Source organism: Panulirus ornatus, chromosome 52 (assembly GCF_036320965.1).
Source record: "Panulirus ornatus isolate Po-2019 chromosome 52, ASM3632096v1, whole genome shotgun sequence".
Taxonomy (NCBI): domain Eukaryota; kingdom Metazoa; phylum Arthropoda; class Malacostraca; order Decapoda; family Palinuridae; genus Panulirus; species Panulirus ornatus.
The window spans coordinates 13,487,060-13,509,247 of NC_092275.1; the positions used below are offsets into that span (position 1 = coordinate 13,487,060).

Consider the following 22,188-nt stretch of genomic DNA (forward strand, 5'->3'; position numbering starts at 1 on the left):
TTGTAGATGGTGATTAAGTATCTGGAGTCAAAAGACTGTATTTCGTAATATTAAGCGCTTAACACTTTAATGATAATAATATTCATATGCTAATTACTCGACTAATTATAGGAAATTTTAAGTTTTGACCAGAGATTCATATTCAGCACACTTAAAAGTATCTATGGTGAAATTTTCATGAAAATCCATTTTTTCGAAAAAATCAAGAAAAATCCAAGGCTATAGCCTTGCATTTTGCTCAGATTTTCAACTTCCTCAGATTGTAATGAAAATCTGTGTGCAGATGTTATTCTAGATGGTGATTAAGTATCTGGAGTCAAAAGACTGATTTCGTAATATTAAGCGCTTATTAACACTTTAATTAATAATATTCATATGCTAATTACTCTACTAATTATACGAATTTTTAATTTTTGACCAGAGATTCATATTCAGCACACTTAGTATCTATGCTGAAATTTACATGAAAATCCATTTTTTCGAAAAAATGAAGAAAAATCCAAGGCCTCTCATTTTGCTCAGATTTTCAACTTCCTCAGATTTTCATGAAAATTTGTGTATAGATGTTACTCTAGATGGTGATTAAGTATCTGGAGTCAAAAGACTGGATTTCGTAATATTAAGCGCTTAGTTAACACTTTAATTATAATAATATGCATATACTAATTACGACTAATTATAAAAATTTTTGTTTTCACCACAGATTCATATTCAGGATACGTAAAAGCATCTATGCTGAAATTTTCAAGAAAATCCATTTTTTCGAAAAAAAATCAAAGAAAAATCCATGGCTATATATAATAGCCTTGCATATTGCCCAGATTTTCAACTTCCTCAGATTTTAATGAAAATTTGTGTGTAGATGTTATTCTAGATGGTGATTAATTATCTGGAGTTAAAAGATGTATTTCGTAATATTAAGCAATTAACTTTAATTAATTATAATATTGATATGCTAATTACTCAACTAATTATACGAATTTTTATGTTTTGACCAGAGATTCATATTTAGCATATTTAAAGGCATCTATGCTGAAATTTTCAAGAAAATCCATTTTTTCAAAAAAATCAAGAAAAATCTAAGGCTGAATTTAAAAAATGTCTGAATTTAAAAACAGGAGGGGAGGATGCAATGTCCACCACCAAAAAAAATTAATACCAGCCATAGGGAATTCAGTTTCCTTCACTGAGAATACATGTGCATTATTGTGGTACATCACTAAATACAAGGCAATATGCAGGCATTAGCTATTACAAGAGGTGTGAACACTGTCATAGTTACAAAACAAGTCTGAATTTCCAGTCTTCAAGGAACATGGCCTTACATATTCTATGCATACCTTTGATCTACATAATTAATGTCTACATTCTATCAACCTACAGTGGAATGATGCTTCCCAGTAATGGCGTTAGAAAGATAAATTGTGCAGGTAAGATTTTACAAATACAAGAGATATTAGCCCCCAGATACCATAAACTGATTATGGATAAAGATTCTGGGCTTAGAGAGAGATCTCAAGCTTAAACTTAACTTTCAAAATTGTTTTTATTACAGTGAATACATACTTAAGGGATACATTCGAATAGTAATCTAAATGAAAAAGACCCTTATATAATATTTGCTTCACAATCTGAAATTAGACGCTTGGTGAGTGTTGCACTCTTCTCATCTATTCTACATTTAATACAAAGAGTGTTATATGGGGTGCCGTAGCAATGAAGCTATCAATTATATTACTGTCAGTGCAGTATTGGCACTGAGTACTGAGTATTTGTGGGATATCATTATGAACAGTAGTTACGAAGAGGGAAGATTAGGCACTATATTCACTATCACTTGTTATGTGAGAGGGGCTCATATTCAACTGGTTTTACTTTCATACTGTCTGCCCTTACTCATTCCCATCGCCACCCCGCCACACATGAAATGACAACCTCCTCCCCCGCATGCACATGAGGCAGCGCTAGGAAAAGATAAAGGCCACATTCATTCAAACTCTGTCTCTAGCTGTCATGTATAGTGCTCCCATTCCACATCCAGGCCCTGCAATACTTTCCATGGTTTACCCCAGATGCTTCACATGCCCTGGTTCAATCCATTGACAGCATGTTGACCCCGGTATACAACATCGTTCCAATTCACTCTATTCTGAGCACACCTTTTACCCTCCTGCGTGTTCAGGCCCCAATCACTCAAAATATTTTCCACTCCATCCTTCACCTCCAATTTGGTCTCCCACTTCTCGTTCCCTCCACCTCTGACACATATATCCTCTTGGTCAATCTTTCCTCACTCATTCTCTCCATGTGACCAAACCATTTCAAAACACCCTCTTCTGCTCTCTCAACCACACTCTTTTTATTACCGGACATCTCTCTTACCCGTTCATTACATATTCAATCAAACCACCTTACACCACATATTGTCCTCAAACATCTCATTTCCAACACATCCACCCTCCCCTCCATACTACTCTATCTAGAGCCCACGCTTTGCAACCATATAAAATTGTTGGAACCACTATTCCTTCAAACATACCCATTTTTGCTTTCCAAGATAATGTTCTAACCTTCCACACATTTTTCAGCGCTCCCAGAACCTTTGCCCCCTCCCCAGCCTGACTCACTTCCACTTCCATGGTTCCATCCGCTGCCAAATCCACTCCCAAATATCTAAAACTTCACTTCCACCAGTTTTTCTCCATTCAAACCTACCTCCCAATTGACTTGTCCCTCAAACCTGCTTTACCTAATAACCTTGCTCTTATTTACTCTCAGCTTTCTCCTTTCGCACACTTTACCAAACTCAGTCACCAGCTTCTGCAGATTCTCACCTGAATCAGCCACCAGTGCTGTATCATCAGTGAACAACTGACTCACTTCCCAAGCCCTCTCATCCACAACAAACTGCTTGCTTGCCCCTCTTTCCAAAACTCTTGCATTCACCTCCCTAACAACCCAATCCATAAACAAATTAAACAACCATGGAGACATCACACACCCCTACCGCAAACCCACATTCACTAGGAACCAAACACTTTCCTCTCTTCCTACTAGTACACATGCCCTACATCCTCAATAAAAACTTTTCACTGCTTCTAACAACTTGCCTCCCATACCATATATTCGTAATACCTTCCACACAGCATCTCTATCAACTCTATCATATGCCTTCTCCAGATCCATAAATGCTACATACAAATCCAATTCCTTTTCTAAGTATTTCTCACATACATTCTTCAAAGCAAACACCTGATACACACATCCTCTACCACTTGTGAAACCACACTGCTCTTCCCCAATCTGATGATCTGTACATGCCTTCATCCTCTTTATCAATACCCTCCCATATAATTTCCCAGGAATACTCAACAAACTTATACCCCTATAATTTGAGGACTCACCTTTGTCCCCTTTGCCTTTGTACAATGGCACTATGCATGCATTCCACAAATCCTCAGGCACCTCACCAAGAGTCATACATCTTTTCTTTTCTTTTAAACTATTTGCCATTTCCCGCGTTAGCGAGGTAGCGTTAAGAACAGAGGACTGGGCCTTTTTTGGAATACTCTCACCTGGCCCCCTCTGTTCCTTCTTTTGGAGGAAAAAAAAAAAAAAAAAAAAAAAAAAAAAAAATTTCACTTCAATACCATCCAAATCCACTCCCTTGCCAGCTTTCATCTTCTGCAAAGCTTTTACTACCTCTTCTCTGTTTACCAAATCTTTCTCCCTAACCCTCTCACTTCGCACACCACCTCGACCAAAACACTCTATATCTGCTACTCTGCCATCTAACATGTTCAACAAACCTTCAAAATATTCACTCCATCTCCTTCTAACATCTCCACAACTTGTTATCACCTCCCCATTAGCCCCCTTCACCGATGTTCCCATTTCTTCTCTACTCTTACGCACTTCTAAAACATCTTTTTTTTATTTCATTATTTTGCTTTCTCGCTGTCTCCCGTGTTAGCGAGGTAGCACAAGGAAACAGACGAAAGAATGGCCCAACCCACCCACATACACATGTATATACAGGACACTTGTGTGAGGAAGTACCAGGAGAGACTGAGTACAGAATGGAAAAAGGTGAGAACAAAGGAGGTAAGGGGAGTGAGGGAGGAATGGGATGTATTTAGGGAAGCAGTGATGGCTTGCACAAAAGATGCTTGTGGCGTGAGAACGTGGGAGGTGAGTTGATTAGAAAGGGTTGTGAGTGGTGGGATAAAGAAGTAAGATTATTAGTGAAAGAGAAGAGAGAGGCATTTGGATGATTTCTGCAGGGAAAAAATGCAAATGAATGGGAGATGTATAAAAGAAAGAGGCAGGAGGTCAAGAGAAAGGTACAAGAGGTGAAAAAGAGGGCAAATGAGAATTGGGGTGAGAGAGTATCATTAGATTTTAGGGAGGATAAAAACATGTTTTGGAAGGAGGTAAATAAAGTGCGTAAGACAAGGGAAGAAATGGGAACTTCAGTGAAGGGGGCTAATGGGGAGGTGATAAGTAGTGGTGATGTGAGGAGATGGAGTGAGTATTTTGAAGGTTTGTTGAATGTGTTTGATGATAGACTGGCAGATATAGGGTGTTTTGGTCGAGGTGGTGTGCAAAGTGAGAGGGTTAGGGAAAATGATTTGGTAAACAGAGAAGAGGTAGTAAAAGCTTTGCGGAAGATGAAAGCCAGCAAGGCAGTGGGTTTGGATGGTATTGCAGTGGAATTTATTAAAAAAGGGGGTGACTGTGTTTTTGACTGGTTGGTAAGATTATTTAAAGTAATGTATGATTCATGGTGAGGTGTCTGAGGATTGGCGGAATGCTTGCATAGTGCCATTGTACAAAGGCAAAAGGGATAAGAGTGAGTGCTCAAATTACAGAGGTATAAGTTTGTTGAGTATTCCTGGGAAATTATATGTGAGGGTATTGATTGAGAGGGTGAAGGCATGTACAGAGCATCAGATTGGGGAAGAGCAGTGTGGTTTCAGAAGTGGTAGAGGATGTGTGGATCATATATTTGCTTTCAAGAATGTATGTGAGAAATACTTAGAAAAGCAAATGGATTTGTATGTAGCATTTATGGATCTAGAGAAGGCATGTGACAGAGTTGATAGAGATGATCTGTGGAAGATATTAAGAATATATGGTGTGGGAGGCAAGTTGTTAGAAGCAGTGAAAAGTTTTTTTCGAGGATGTAAGGCATGTGTACATGTAGGAAGAGGGAAAGTGATTGGTTCTCAGTGAATGTAGGTTTGCGGCAGGGGTGTGTGATGTCTCCATGCTTGTTTAATTTGTTTATGGATGGGGTTGTTAGGGAGGTGAATGCAAGAGTTTTGGAAAGAGGGGCAAGTATGCAGTCTCTTGTGGATGAAAGAGCTTGAGAAGTGAGTCAGTTGTTGTTCGCTGATGATACAGCGCTGGTGCCTGATTCATGTGAGAAACTGCAGAAGCTGGTGACTGAATTTGGTAAAGTGTGTGAAAGAAGAAAGTTAAGGGTAAATGTGAATAAAAGCAAGGTTATTAGGTACAGTAGGGTTGACGGTCAAGTCAATTGGGAGGTAAGTTTGAATGGAAAAAAACGAGGAAGTAAAGTGTTTTAGATATCTGGGAGTGGATCTGGCAGCGGATGGAACCATGGAAGTCTAAGTGAATCATAGGGTGGGGGAGGGGGCGAAAATTCTGGGAGCCTTGAAGAATGTGTGGAAGTCCAGAACATTATCTCGGAAAGCAAAAATGGGTATGTTTGAAGTAATAGTGGTTCCAACAATGTTGTATGGTTGCGAGGCGTAGGCTATGGATAGAGTTGTGTGCAGGAGGGTGGATGTGCTGAAAATGAGATGTTTCAGGACAATATGTGGTGTGAGGTGGTTTGATCAAGTAAGTAATGTAAGGGTGAGAGAGATGTGTGGAAATAAAAAGTGTGTGGTTGAGAGAGCAGAAGAGGGTGTTTTGAAATGGTTTGGTCACATGGAGAGAATGACTGAGGAAAGATTGACCAAGAGGATATATGTATCAGACGTGGAGGGAACGAGGAGAAGTGGGAGACCAAATTGAAGGTGGAAAGATGGAGTGAAAAAGATTTTGAGTGATTGGGGCCTGAACATGCAGGAGGGTGAAAGGCATGCAAGGAATAGAATTGGAACAATGTGGTATACCGGGGTCGCCGTGCTGTCAATGGATTGAAACAGAGATGTGAAGCGTCAGGGGTAAACCATGGAAAGTTCTGTGGGGCCTGGATGTGGAAAGGGAGCTGTGGTTTCGGTGCATTATTACATAACAGCTAGAGACCGAGTGTAAACGAATGGGGCCTTTGTTGTCTTTTCCTAGCACTACCTCACACACATGAGGGGGGAGGGGACTTATTCCATGTGTGGCGAGGTAGCGATGGGAATAAATAAAGGCAGACAGTATGAATTATGTTTTTTTTTCTTTGTCGCTGTCTCCCGCATTTGCGAGGTAGCACAAGGAAACAGACGAAAGAAATGGCCCAACCCACCCCCACACACATGTACATACATACACGTCCACACACGCAAATATACATACCTACACAGCTTTCCATGGTTTACCCCAGATGCTTCACATGCCCTGATTCAATCCATTGACAGCACGTCAACCCCGGTATACCACATCGACCCAATTCACTCTATTCCTTGCCCTCCTTTCACCCTCCTGCATGTTCAGGCCCCGATCACACAAAATCTTTTTCACTCCATCTTTCCACCTCCAATTTGGTCTCCCACTTCTCCTCGTTCCCTCCACCTCCGACACATATATCCTCTTGGTCAATCTTTCCTCACTCATTCTCTCCATGTGCCCAAACCATTTCAAAACACCCTCTTCTGCTCTCTCAACCATGCTCTTTTTATTTCCACACATCTCTCTTACCCTTACGTTACTTACTCGATCAAACCACCTCACACCACACACTGGCCTCAAACATCTCATTTCCAGCACATCCACCCTGCGCACAACTCTATCCATAGCCCACGCCTTGCAACCATACAACATTGTTGGAACCACTATTCCTTCAAACATACCCATTTTTGCTTTCCGAGATAATGTTCTCGACTTCCAAACATTCTTCAAGACTCCCAGAATTTTCGCCCCCTCCCCCACCCTATGATTCACTTCCGCTTCCATGGTTCCATCCACTGCCAGATCCACTCCCAGATATCTAAAACACTTTACTTCCTCCAGTTTTTCTCCATTCAAACTTACCTCCCAACTGACTTGACCCTCAACCCTACTGTACCTAATAACCTTGCTCTTATTCACATTTACTCTTAACTTTCTTCTTTCACACACTTTACCAAACTCAGTCACCAGCTTCTGCAGTTTCTTACATGAATCAGCCACCAGCGCTGTATCATCAGCGAACAACAACTGACTCACTTCTCAAGCTCTCTCATCCACAACAGACTTCATACTTGCCCCTCTTTCCAAAACTCTTGTATTCACCTCCCTAACAACCCCATTCATAAACAAATTAAACAACCATGGAGACATCACACACCCCTGCCGTAAACCTATATTCACTGAGAACCAATCACTTTCCTCTCTTCCTACACGTACACATGCCTTACATCCTCGATAAAAACTTTTCACTGCTTCTAACAACTTGCCTCCCACACCATATATTCTTAATACCTTCCACAGAGCATCTCTATCAACTCTATCATATGCCTTCTCCAGATCCATAAATGCTACATACAAATCCATTTTCTCACATACATTCTTCAAAGCAAACACCTGATCCATGTGTATATATGTATATGTCTGTGGGTGTATATATATGTGTACATTGAGATGTATAGGTATGTATATTTGCGTGTGTGGACATGTATGTATATACATGTGTATGTGGGTGGGTTGGACCATTCTTTCATCTGTTTCCTTGCGCTACCTCACTAATGCGGGAGACAGCGACAAAGCAAAATATATAAATAAATATATCCACACCCACACCCACAAATATACATACCTATACATCTCAATGTATACATATATATACACACACGGACATATACATATATACACATGTACATAATTCATACTTTTTTTTTCTTTTAAACTATTCGCCATTTCCCGCGTTAACGAGGTAGCGTTAAGAACAGAGGGCTGGGCCTTTTTTTTGGAATATCCTCACCTGGCCCCCTCTGTTACTTCTTTGGGAAAAAAAAAAATACTGTCTGCCTTTATTCATTCCCATCGCCACCCTGCCACACATGAAATAACAGCCCCCTCCCCCCTCGTGTGCGCGAGGTAACGCTAGGAAGACAATAAAGGCTCCATTCGTTCACACTCGGTCTCTACCTGTCATGTAATAATGAACCGAAACCACAGCTCCCTTTCCACATTCAGGCCCCATAGAACTTTCTGTGGTTTACCCCAGACGCTTCACATGCCCTGGTTCAATCCATTGACAGCACGTCGACCCCGGTATACCACATCGTTCCAATTCCCTCTATTCCTTGCACGCCTTTCACCCTCCTGCATGTTCAGGCCCCGATCATTCAAAATCTTTTTCACTCCATCTTTCCACCTCCAATTTGGTCTCCCACTTCTCCTTGTTCCCTCCACCTCAGACACATATATCCTCTTGGTCAATCTTTCATCACTCATTCTCTCCATGTGGCCAAACCATTTCAAAACACCCTCTTCTGCTCTCTCAACCACACTCTTTTTATTACCACACATCTCTCTTACCCTTACATTACTTACTCGATCAAACCACCTCACACCACATATTGTCCTTAAACATCTCATTTCCAGCACATCCACCCTCCTCTGCACAACTCTATCCATAGCCCATGCCTCACAACCATACAACATTGTTGGAACCACTATTCCTTCAAACATACCCATTTTTGCTTTCTGAGATAATGTTCCCGACTTCCACACATTCTTCAAGGCTCCCAGAATTTTCGCCCCCTTCTCCACCCTATGATTCACTTCCGTTTCCATGGTTCCATCCACTGCCAAATCCACTCCCAAATATCTAAAACACTTCACTTCCTCCAGTTTTTCTCCATTCAAACTTACCTCCCAATTCACTTGACCCTCAACCCTACTGTACCTAATAACCTTGCTCTTATTCGCATTTACTCTCAGCTTTCTTCTTTCACACACTTTACCAAACTCAGTCACCAGCTTCTGCAGTTTCTCACATGAATCAGCCACCAGCACTGTATCATCAACGAACAACAACTGACTCACTTCCCAAGCTCTCTCATCCACAACAGACTGCATATTTGCCCCTCTCTCCAAAACCCTTGCATTCACCTCCCTAACAACCCCATCCATAAACAAATTAAACAAGCATGGAGACATCACACACCCCTGCCGCAAACCTATATTCACTGAGAACCAATCACTTTCCTCTCTTCCTACACATACACATGCCTTACATCCTCGATAAAAACTTTTCACTGCTTCAAACAACTTGCCTCCCACACCATATATTCTTAATACCTTCCACAGAGCATCTCTATCAACTCTATCATATGCCTTCTCCAGATCCATAAATGCTACATACAAATCCATTTGCTTTTCTAAGTATTTCACACATACATTCTTTAAAGCAAACACCTGATCCACACATCCTCTACCACTTGTGAAACCACACTGCTCCTTCCCAATCTGATGCTCTGTACATGCCTTCACCCTCTCAATCAATACCCTCCCATATAATTTCCAAGGAATACTCAACAAACTTATTTATTATTTTATTTTATTTTGCTTTGTCGCTGTCTCCCGCGTTTGCGAGGTAGCGCAAGGAAACAGACGAAAGAATGGCCCAACCCGCCCACATACACATGTATATACATACACGTCCACACACGCAAATATACATACCTATACACCTCAATGTACACATATATATACACACACAGACATATACATATATACACATGTACATACTTCATACTGTCTGCCTTTATTTGTTCCCATCGCCACCTCGCCACACATGGAATAACAACCCCCTCCCCCCTCATGTGTGCGAGGTAGCGCTAGGAAAAGACACCAAAGGCCCCATTCTTTCACACTGTCTCTAGCTGTCATGTAATAATGCACCGAAACCACAGCTCCCTTTCCACATTCAGGCCCCACACAACTTTCCATGGTTTACCCCAGACGCTTCACATGCCCTGGTTCAATCCATTGACAGCACGTCGACCCCGGTATACCACATCGTTCCAATTCACTCTACTCCTTGTACGCCTTTCACCCTCCTGCATGTTCAGGCCCCGATCACTCAAAATGTTTTTCACTCCATCTTTCCACCTCCAATTTGGTCCCCCACTTCTCCTCGTTCCCTCCACCTCTGACACATATATCCTCTTGGTCAATCTTTCCTCAGTCATTCTCTCCATGTGACCAAACCATTTCAAAACACCCTCTTCTGCTCTCTCAACCACACTCTTTTAATTTCCACACATCTCTCTCACCCTTACATTACTTACTCGATCAAAACACCTCACACCACATATTGTCCTCAAACATCTCATTTCCAGCACATCCACCCTCCTCCACACAACTCTATCCATAGCCCATGCCTCGCAACCATACAACATTGTTGGAACCACTATTCCTTTAAACATACCCATTTTTGCTTTCCAAGATAATATTCTCGACTTCCAAACATTCTTCAAGGCTCCCAGAATTTTCGCCCCCTCCCCCACCCTATGATTCACTTCCGCTTCCATGGTTCCATCCGCTGCCAGATCCACTCCCAGATATCTAAAACACTTCACTTCCTCCAGTTTTTCTCCATTCAAACTTACCTCCCAATTGATTTGACGCTCAGCCCTCCTGTACCTAATAACCTTGCTCTTATTCACATTTACTCTTAACTTTCTTCTTTCACACACTTTACCAAACTCAGTCACCAGCTTCTGCAGTTTCTCACATGAATCAGCCACCAGCGCTGTATCATCAACGAACAACAACTGACTCACTTCCCAAGCTCTCTCATCCACAACAGACTGCATACTTGCCCCTCTTTCCAAAACTCTTGCATTCACCTCCCCAACAACCCCATCCATAAATAAATTAAACAAGCATGGAGACATCACACACCCCTGCCGCAAACCTACATTCACTGAGAACCAATCACTTTCCTCTCTTCCTACACGTACACATGCCTTACATCCTCGATAAAAACTTTTCACTGCTTCTAACAACTTGCCTCCCACACCATAAATTCTTAAAACCTTCCACAGAGCATCTCTATCAACTCTATCATAAGCCTTCTCCAGATCCATAAATGCTACATACAAATCAATTTGTTTTTCTAAGTATTTCTCACATACATTCTTCAAAGCAAACACCTGATCCACACATCCTCTACCACTTCTGAAACCACACTGCTCCTCCCTAATCTGATGCTCTGTACATGCCTTCACCCTCTCAATCAATACCCTCCCATATAATTTACCAGGAATACTCAACAAACTTATATCTCTGTAATTTGAGCACTCACCTTTGTCCCCTTTGCCTCTGTACAATGGCACTATGCAAGCATTCCACCAATCCTCAGGCACCTCACCATGAATCACACATACATTAAATAACCTTACCAACCAGTCAACAACACAGTCACCCCCCTTATTTAATGAATTCCACTGCAATGCCATTCAACCCACTGCCTTGCCGGCTTTCATCTTCCGCAAAGCTTTTACTACCTCTTCTCTGTTTACCAAATCATTTTCCCTAACGCTCTCACTTTGCGTACCATCTCAACCAAAACATCCTATATCTGCCACTCTATCATCAAACACATTCAACAAACCTTCAAAATACTCACTCCATCTCCTTCTCACATCACCACTACTTGTTATCACCTCCCCATTAACCCCCTTCACTGAAGTCCCATTTTTTCCCTTGTCTTACGCACTTTATTTACCTCCTTCCAAAACATCTTTTTATTCTCCCTAAAATTTAATGATACTCTTTCATGCCAACTCTCATTTGCCCTCTTTTTCACCTCTTGCACCTTTCTCTTGACCTCCTGCCTCTTCTTTTATACATCTCCCACTCATTTGCATTGTTTCCCTGCAAAAATCGTCCAAATGCCTCTCTCTCTTCTTTTTCACTAATAATCTTACTTCTTCATCCCACCACTCACTACCCTTTCTAATCTGCCCACCTCCCACGCTTCTCATGCCACAAGCATCTTTTGCGCAAGGCATCACTGCTTCCCTAAATACATCCCATTCCTACCCCACTCCCCTTACCTCCTTTGTTCTCACCTTTTTCCATTCTGTACTCAGTCTCTCCTGTTACTTCCTCACACAAGCCTCCTTCCCAAGCTCACTTACCCTCACCACTCTCTTCACCCCAACGTTCTCTCTTCTTTTCTGAAAACCTCTACAAATCTTCACCTTCGCCTCCACAAGATAATGATCAGACATCCCTCCAGTTCCACCTCTCAGCACATTAACATCCAAAAGTCTCTCTTTTGCGCGCCTATCAATTAACATGTAATCCAATAACGCTCTCTGGCCATCTCCCCTACTTACATACGTATACTTATGTATATCTCTCTTTTTAAACCAGGTATTCCCAATCAACAGTCCTTTTTCAGCACATAAATCTACAAGCTCTTCACCATTTGCATTTACAACACTGAACACCCCATGTATACCAATTATTCCATAAACTGCCACATTACTCACCTTTGCATTCAAATTACCCATCACTATAGCCCGGTCTCGTGCATCAAAACCACTAACACACTCAGTCAGCTGCTCCCAAAACATTTGCCTCTCATGATCTTTCTTCTCATGCCCAGGTGCATATGCACCAATAATCACCTATCTCTCTCCATCAACTTTCAGTTTTACCCATATCTATCTAGAGTTTACTTTCTTACACTCTATCACATACTCCCACCACTCCTGTTTCAGGAGTAGTGCTACTCCTTCCCTTGCTCTTGTCCTCTCACTAACCCCTGACTTTACTCCCAAGACATTCCCAAACCACTCATCCCCTTTACCCTTGAGCTTCATTTCACTCAGAGCCAAAACATCCAGGTTCCTTTCCTCAGACATACTACCTATCTCTCCTTTTTTCTCATCTTGGTTACATCCACACACATTTAGACACCCCAATCTGAGCCTTTGAGGAGGATGAGCACTCCCCGCGTGACTCCTTCTTGTGTTTCCCCTTTTAGAAAGTTAAAATACAAGGAGGGGAGGGTTTCTAGCCTCCCGCTCCCATCCCCTTTAGTCGCCTTCTACGACACGTGAGGAATGCGTGGGAAGTATTCTTTCTCCCTTATCCCCAAGGATAGGGGAGAAACATCTTTTTATTCTCTTTAAAATTTAATGATATTCTCTCACTCCAACTCTCATTTGCCCTCTTTTTCACCTCTTGCACCTTTCTCTTGACCTCCTGCCTCTTTCTTTTATACATCCCCCAGTCATTTGCACTATTTCCCTGCAAAACTCGTCCAAATGCCACTCTCTTCTCTTTCACTAATAATCTTACTTCTTCATCCCACCACTCACTACCCTTTCTAATCTGCCCACCTCCCACGCTTCTCATGCCAAGAGCATCTTTTGTGCAAGCATGCATCACCAACAAGTCACTTTTAACATAACTAAAATACTACTTGAATCAATTATGTCTTTTTGTTTACGGTAAAAAATATATAATTGTAATTCTTTTCCCTGCTCCTTTATATTGATGGTGAAGCCTGAATGAGGAAACAACTAAACTGAAAGATTGGCCACTTGTGCCAACACACTTGCTTGTAAATGTAGATCTTGGCTGTGGTGTCTCTTCTAAGTTCATGAAATGGATTTCTTTGAAACTAACCATCTACAAAAGATAAACTTAGTGTAATTACTGCTCATATAACTTTGATCTCAGGATATGCTTCATGGTTCTAAATAAACCAGTATGTGTTACTATTTAGATCAGCATGTCTTTATGATTTAGAGTTTGTTACTATTCTCCCAAATATTATGTATGGGAAACAAAATGGTAAATAATTCCTTTCACATATATCAAAAGGAATAACAATTATTGTATATGCTATACATATTGTACTATATTATCAAATTCATAAGAGGTTCTTTGAGATTCTGCAAAACCTTGCCATCAAGACAGAAAACTTATACAGACCATTAATTAAAAAATCTCATTTGCATACAAAGAATGTATCAGGAAACTCGTCTTTTAGAATAAGAAAATAATGGCCAGAGCTTGAATCAATACCCATAATCTTTCTACGCATGCTGTTGTAACTTCAGTTGCACTGTATAAACTCTGTACAAGTCAATCTCATATCAAATTAGGTAAATCAAGATAATTTTTTTCATTTTTAACCTGTGCACAACATATGACTTTCTTCAACAACAATAAAATAATAAGCTTTTCTGTGTACATATACTGCAAAGCCTGCAAAGACAATCAAGTGTGTAGCTTTCTTTGTGCAAAATGATTGGCATATTTGTCAGGAACCCTATACAAATTACAAATCAGTTAATTACATACAGCAGCAAAGGAAAGAAGCCTTTCCAACAGATCATAACAAATTGTACATTTTAATTTTCTATCCAACTTCCTGCAGTATAATCTTACACCTCCCAGTGTCTGGTCACTGCTGTGTCCTGTTTCATCTTCTATGCTGTGGGAAGACCTGGCAGCTTCTTCTGCTGTTTTCTTGATCATGTGATCCAGTAATTCTTAAGAGAAACATTTGTCACAGCCCTCCAAAATAAGCTGATTTTTCAGCAATGCCACCATATGCTTATTGGCTGCAGCAACAGCATAGTAATAGTGCCATGCCAAGATGAGAATAATAATAGCAGGTACAGCAAAAACCGCGGTACTGCAGCCAGTTGCGTGATTCTGTGAAAGAAACCAGTAACTTGATGGGTATGGGGCAGTCACACTTTAATACAAACCTTTAAATCAAGTTGTAAATTTTCTGAAATACATCTACCACCTTAAACAATATTTCCACTAACATGAGTGGATCACAAACATCCTTAACTCGTGTCTTATAATGAATACCAACTAAAGTTAAATTTTTGCTAATACAGTAACTGATAAATGGTCTATCTTTAATTTTGTCTGATGAATATACGGAGGATTAAGAGCATTAAACTCTCATTAAACACTGATATCCAGTATGCTAAAATGAACAAAGACAGTACACCAATACATGCATGAAAATGAGCTGTTGTGACTAAAGACAATGGCATTCTATAAAATGCCACTGATAAAAAACTAAGATGTTACCGTAAAATCTGACGCACTTCCACACTTAAATTTTCATTCACTCTCACAAATACACAGCTCCTTTGTAAAAGTCCTTAACTTTCAGAAGTTTTCTATGAACAAAATATAGAATTAAAGCTTCCTACATACCTTATGATTCACATTACTATATGCCTATTCTAAATCCATAATTGTTGCACTTTTCTCTTCTTTTTCTCAAAATTTTCTCTACTAACAAGGGAAAAAAAATCTGAATCTACAACTGTTTCCTTTCTAAATAAACCCAGTGCAGACACTTATTACTAAATAATTCAATTCATAAATTTTCATTATGTTATGCTCTGGTGTCAAGCTATGTACGGCTAAATCATAAGCAGGATTCTAAAACGTTTCACAACTTACCCTCATTTCAAAATGCAACATCTGTGCTATGCATAAGGTCAGGTCACACCTCACCAACACTGTGTGTGTGTGTGTGTGTGTGTGTGTGTGTGTGTGTGAGGAATGAAGATGATAAACAATTCTATTATGGCTAAGGTAGTCAAAAAAAAAAAGTTCTATAGAATGTGAAGGAAGAATAAATTCAACTCCCTAGTTATGCATATATATGAATCATTTCAAAGGCAATTACATATATTAATATACTGAACACAATTCTTGCATCAACAAACAGCTCTCATGATTACCTGATATGACATCAACTATTTCACTCCAAATGGTTGTTAATCCTCTAAATGGACCAATGCGACTGAGGGCTTTATTTCAGCAATAGAATAGCCAACTGGAACTATAGTAACAATGAAGGACACTAGGAGAATACTGATGAAAAGGGCATTGGAGGCACTGGAGCAAGATATACGGTACAGTTGAAATGATTGACTGCTATTCACTGTGTAGTCAAAATATCTAATGTAGGACACAAAGACTGAAATAGAAAAGACAATCATCAGAACAACTGTTTGAGAGAAAATAACAACATATCTTAAAACAGTAAAGAAATGGGGAGGTAATAGCAAGCGAGGATGAAGTGAGAGGGAGATGGAGTGAATATTTTGAAGGTTTCCTGAATGTGCTTGATGATAATAGTAGCAGATATAGAGTGTTTTGGTTGAGATGGTGTGCTAAGTCAAAGGGTCAGGGAGAATGGTTTGGTGAACAGAGAAGAGGTAGTGAAAGCTTTGCAGAAGATGAAAGTCGGCAAGGTGGCGAGTTTGGATGGTACTGCAGTGGAATTTATAAAAAAGGGGGGTGACTCTCTTGTTCATTGGTTGGTAAGGATATTCAATGTATGTATAGATCATGGTGAAGTGCCTGAGGATTGGTGAAATGCATGCATAGTGCCATTGTAGAAAGGGAAAGGGGATAAAGGTGAGTGTTCAAATTACAGACATAAGTTTGTTTTGTATTCCTCGAAAATTATATGGGGGGGGTATTGACTGTTTTTAAAAGGGGAAAGAGAAAAAGGAGTCACGCGAGGAGTGCTCATCCTTCTCGAAGGATTGGGGTGTCTAAATGAGTGTGGATGTAACCAAGATGAGAAAAAAGGAGAGATAGGTAGTATGTTTGAGGAAAGGAACCTGGAAGTTTTGGTTCTGAGTGAAACGAAGCTCAAGGGTAAAGGGGAAGAGTGGTTTGGGAATGTCTTGGGAGTAAAGTCAGGGGTTTGTGAGAGGACAGGAGCAAGGGAGGGAGTAGCACTACTCCTGAAACAAGAGTGGTGGGAGCATGTGATAGAGTGTAAGAAAGTAAACTCTAGATTGATATGGGTAAAACTGAAAGTGGATGGAGAAAGATGGGTGATTATTGGTGCCTATGCACCGGGCATGAGAAGAAAGATAATGAGAGGCAAGTGTTTTGGGAGCAGCTGAGTGAGTGTGTTGGTAATTTTGATGCACGAGACCGGGTTATAGTGATGGGTGATTTGAATGCAAAGGTGAGTAATGTGGCAGTTGAGGGAATAATTGGTGTACATGAGGTGTTCAGTGTTGTAAATGGAAATGGTGAAAAGCTCGTAGATTTATGTGCTGAAAAAGGACTGGTGATTGGGAATACCTGATTTAAAAAGAGAAATATACATAAGTATACGTATGTAAGGAGAGATGGCCAAGAGTGCGTTATTGGATTACGTGTTAATTGATAGGCATGCGAGAGAGACTTTTGGATGTCAATCTGCTGAGAGGTGCAACTGGAGGGATGTCTGATCATTATCCTGTGGAGGAAAAGGTGAAGATTTGTAGAGGTTTTCAGAAAAGAAGAGAGAATGCTGGGGTGAAAAGAGTGGTGAGAGTAAGTGAGTTTGGGAAGAAGACTTGTGTGAGGAAGTACCAGGAGAGACTGAGGAAGTACCAGGAGAGACTGAGTACAGAATGGTAAAAGGTGAGGACAAAGGACGTAAGGGGAGTGGGGGAGGAATGGGATGTATTTGGGGAAGCAGTGATGGCTTGCACAAAAGATGCTTGCGGCATGAGAAGCATGGGAGGTGGGCAGATTAGAAAGGGTAGTGAGTGGTGGGATGAAGAAGTAAGAGTATTAGTGAAAGAGAAGAGAGAGGCATTTGGACAATTTTTGCAGGGAAATACTGCAAATGACTGGGAAATGTATAAAAGAAAGAGGCAGGAGGTCAAGAGAAAGGTGCAAGAGGTGAAAAAGAGAGCAAATGAGAGCTGGAGTGAGAGAGTATCATTAAATTTTAGGGAGAATAAAAATATGTTTTGGAAGGAGGTAAATAAAGTGGGTAAGACAAGGGAACAAATAGGAACTTCAGTGAAAGAGGCTAATGGGAAGGTGATAACAAGTAGTGGTGATGTGAGAAGGAGATGGAGTGAGTATTTTGAAGGTTTGTTGAACGTGTTTGATGATAGAGTGGCAGATATAGGATGTTTTGGTCGAGGTGGTGTGCAAAATGAGAGGGTTAGGGAAAATGATTTGGTAAACAGAGAAGAGGTAGAAGATGAAAGCTGGCAAAGCAGCGGGTTTGGATGGTATTGCAGTGAAATTTATTAAAAAAGGGGGTGACTGTATTGTTGACTGGTTGGTAAGGTTATTTAATGGATGTATGACTCATGGTAAGAGAAGAGGTAGTAAAAGCTTTGCGAAAGATGAAAGCCGGCAAGGCAGCAGGTTTGGATGGTACTGCAGTGGAATTTATTAAAAAAGGGGGTGACTGTATTGTTGACTGGTTGGTAAGGTTATTTAATGTATGTATGATTCATGGTGAGGTGCCTAAGGATTGGCAGAATGCTTGCATAGTGCCATTGTACAAAGGCAAAGGGGACAAAGGTGAGTGCTCTAATTACAGAGGTATAAGTTTGTTGAGTATTCCCGGGAAATTATATGGGAGGGTATTGATTGAGAGGGTGAAGGCATGTACAAAGCATCAGATTGGGGAAGAGCAGTGTGGTTCCAGAAGTGGTAGAGGATGTGTGGCTCAGGTGTTTGCTTTGAAGAATGTATGTGAGAAATACTTAGAAAAGCAAATGGATTTGTTTGTGGCATTTATGGATCTGGAGAAGGCATATGATAAGAGTTGATAGAGATGCTCTGTGGAAGGTATTAAGAATATATGGTGTGGGAGACAGGTTGTTAGAAGCAGTGAAAAGTTTTTATCGAGGATGTAAGGCATGTGTACGTGTAGGAAGAGAGGAAAGTGATTGGTTCTCAGTGAGTGTGGGTTTGCGGCAGGGGTGTGTGATGTCTCCATGGTTGTTTAATTTGTTTATGGATGGGATTGTTAGGGAGGTGAATGCAAGAGTTTTGGAAAGAGGGGCAAGTATGCTGTCTGTTGTGGATGAGAGAGCTTGGGAAGTGAGTCAGTTGTTGTTCACTGATGATACAGCGCTGGTGGCTGATTCATGTGAGAAACTGCAGAAGCTGGTGACTGCGTTTGGTAAAGTGTGTGAAAGAAGAAAGCAGAGAAAAAATATGAATAAGAGCAAGGTTATTAGGTACAGTTGGGTTCAGGGACAAGTCAACTGGGAGGTAAGTTTGAATGGAGAAAAACTGGAGGAAGTGAAGTGTTTTAGATATCTGGGAGTGGATTTGGCAGCGGATGGAACCATGGAAGCGGAAGTGAATCACAGGGTGGGGGAGGGGGCGAAAGTTCTGAGAGCATTGAAGAATGTGTAGAAGTCGAGAACATTATCTCAGAAAGCAAAAAAGCGTATGTTTGAAGGAACAGTGGTTCCAACAATGTTATATGGTTGCAAAGCGTGGGCTATGGATAGAGTTGTGTGGAGGAGGGTGGATGTGCTGGAGGTGAGATGTTTGAGGACAATATGTGCACAATATGTGGTGTGAGGTGGTTTGATCGAGTAAGTAATAATAGGGTAAGAGAGATGTGTGGTAATAAAAAGAGTGTGGTTGAGAGAACATAAGAGGGTGTTTTGAAATGGTTTGGTAACATGGAGAGAATGAGCAAGGAAAGATTACTTAGAGGATATATGTGTCAGAGGTGGGAACTAGGAGAAGTGGGAGACCAAATAGGAGGTGGAAAGATGGAGTGAAAAAGATTTTGAGTTATTGGGGCCTGAACATGCAGGAGGGTGAAAGGCGTGCAAGGAATAGAGTGAATTGGAACGATGCGGTATATTGGGGTTGACGTGCTGTCAATGGATTGAACCAGGGCATGTGAAGCATCTGGGGTATACCATGGAAAGTTCTGTGGGGCCTGGATGTGGAAAGGGAGCTGTGGTTTCAGTGCATTATTACATGACAGCTAGAGACTGAGTGTGAACAAATGTAGCCTTTGTTGTCTTTTCCTAGCGCTATCTAGCGCACATGAGGGGGCAGGGGGTTGTTATTTCATGTGTGGCGGGATGGCGATGGGAATGAATAAGGGCAGACAGTATGAATTATGTACATGTGTATATATGTATATGTCTGTGTGTGTATATATGTATACGTTGAGATGTATAGGTATGTATCTGTGCATGTGTGGATGTGTATGTATATACATGCATATGTGGGTGGGTTGGGCCATTCTTTCGTCTGTTTTCTTGCGCTACCTCGCTTACGCGGGAGACAGCAACAAAGCAAATAAAATATTGACTGAAAGAGTAAAGACATGTACAGAGCATCAGATTGGGGAAGAGCAGTGTGGTTTCAGAAGTGATAGAGGATGTGTGGATCAGGTGTTTGCTTTGAAGAATGTATGTGAGAAATACTTACAAAAACAGGTGGATTTGTATGTAGCATTTATGGATCTGGAGAAGGTACATGACACGGTGGATAGAGATGCTTTGTGGAAGGTTTTAAGAGTTTACGGTGTGGGAGTTAAGTTGCTAGAAGCAGTGAAAAGTTTTTACAAAGGATGTAAGGCATGTGTACGATTAGGAAGAGGGGAGAGTGATTGGTTCCCAGTGAAAGTTTGTTTGCGGCAGTGGTGCTTGATGTCACCATGGTTGTTTAATTTGTTTATGGATTGAGTGGTTAGGGAGGTGAATGCAAGAGTTTTGGAGAAAGGAGCAAGTATGCAGTCTGTTTTGGATGAGAGGGCTTGGGTAGTGAGTCAGTTGTTGTTCGCTGATAATACAGTGCAGGTGGCTGATTCGGGTGAGAAACTGCAGAAGTTGATGACAGTTTGGTAAAGTGTGTAAAAGAGGAAAGTTGAGAGTAAATGTGAATAAGAGCAAGGTTATTAGGTTCAGTAGGGTTGAGGGACAAGTTAATTGGGAGGTAAGTTTGAATGGAGAAAAACTGGAAGAAGTGAAGTATTTTAGATATCTGGGAGTGGACTTAGCAGTGGATGGAACCATGGAGGCGGTAATGAGTCACAGGGTGGGGGAGGGGGCAAAGGTTCTCGGAGAGTTGAAAAATGCGTGAAAGGCAAGAACGTTATCTTGGAGATCAAAAATGGGTATGTTTGAAGGAATAGTGGTTTCAACAATATCATATGGTTGCAAGGCATGTGCTTATAAGATAAGGTTGTGCAGGGGAGGGTGAAAGTTTTGGAAATGAAATGTTTGAGGACAATATGCAGTGTGAGGTGGTTTGGTCGAGTCAGTAATGAAAGGGTAAAAGAGATGTGTGGTAATAAGAGAGGTGAGGCTGAGAGAGCAAAAGAGGGTGTGTTGAAATGGTTTGGGCACATGGAGAGAATGAGTGAGGAAAGACTGACAAAGACAATATATGTGTCACAGGTAGAGGGAAGGAGGAGAAGCAGGAGACCAAACTGGAGGTGGAAGGATGGAGTGAAAACGATTTTGAGAGATCAGGGGATGAACATACAGGAAGGTGAAAGGCGTGCAAGGAATAACAACAATGTGGTATACCAGAGTCAACGTGCTGTCAGTGGATTGAACCAGGGCATGTGAAGCAAGTGGGGTAAGCTATGGAAAGGTCTGTGGAGCCTGGATGTGGAAAGGGAGCTGTGGTTTCAGTGCATTACACATGACAGCTAGAGACTAAGTGTGAACAAATGTGGCCTCTTTTGTCTGTTCCTTGCGCTGCCTCCCTGGAGGTGGGGGGGATGCTATTTTCGTGTGTTGTGGTGGCGATGGGAATGGATGAAGGCAGCAAATATTGATATGTATATGGGTATGTCTGTGAATGTACATGTATGTACATGTTGAAATGTATATGTATGTATATGTGCGTGTGTGGGCGTTTATGTATATACATGTGTATGTGGGTGGTTGGGCCATCCTTCATCTGTTTCCTTGTGCTATCTTACTGACGTGGGAGAAGGCAGTTAAGTATAATATAAAAAAAATAATCACTAAAATCATGAAACAGTCAAATGAGGACATGAATCTTAATATGAAACACAAGAAAATGTAATATTACAACCACAACATCAGGTACAGAAGGTTGGATTTCAACAACAGCATGTTTACATTGGCAAAAAGTGCTTGTGCAAATAAGTTATGAGATGAAAAAACTATGTTGCTAATATGAAGAGCCTGTGAATGTCTGAGAGAGCACTTGACCAGTAATATCAAAAAATTAAAAAAATTTAACACAAGG

The 22,188-nt window shown here is 40.9% G+C and overlaps 1 protein-coding gene across 4 annotated transcripts in view; it reads right to left on the reverse strand.

Moving 5' to 3' along the window:
* Nucleotides 1-1,190: 1,190 nt before the first annotated feature.
* The window catches only part of LOC139765084 (uncharacterized), a 47,393-nt gene continuing 26,395 nt past the window's right edge, over nucleotides 1,191-22,188 (reverse strand). For 3 of the 4 annotated variants that reach the window (XM_071692244.1, XM_071692243.1, XM_071692242.1), the window contains one exon: nucleotides 1,191-14,853. The gene's annotated coding sequence lies outside the window, so the exon portion shown is untranslated. Of the gene's footprint in view, nucleotides 14,854-15,911; nucleotides 16,151-22,188 lie in introns of all 4 variants that reach the window. The other variant, XR_011716569.1, reaches the window with a different exon arrangement.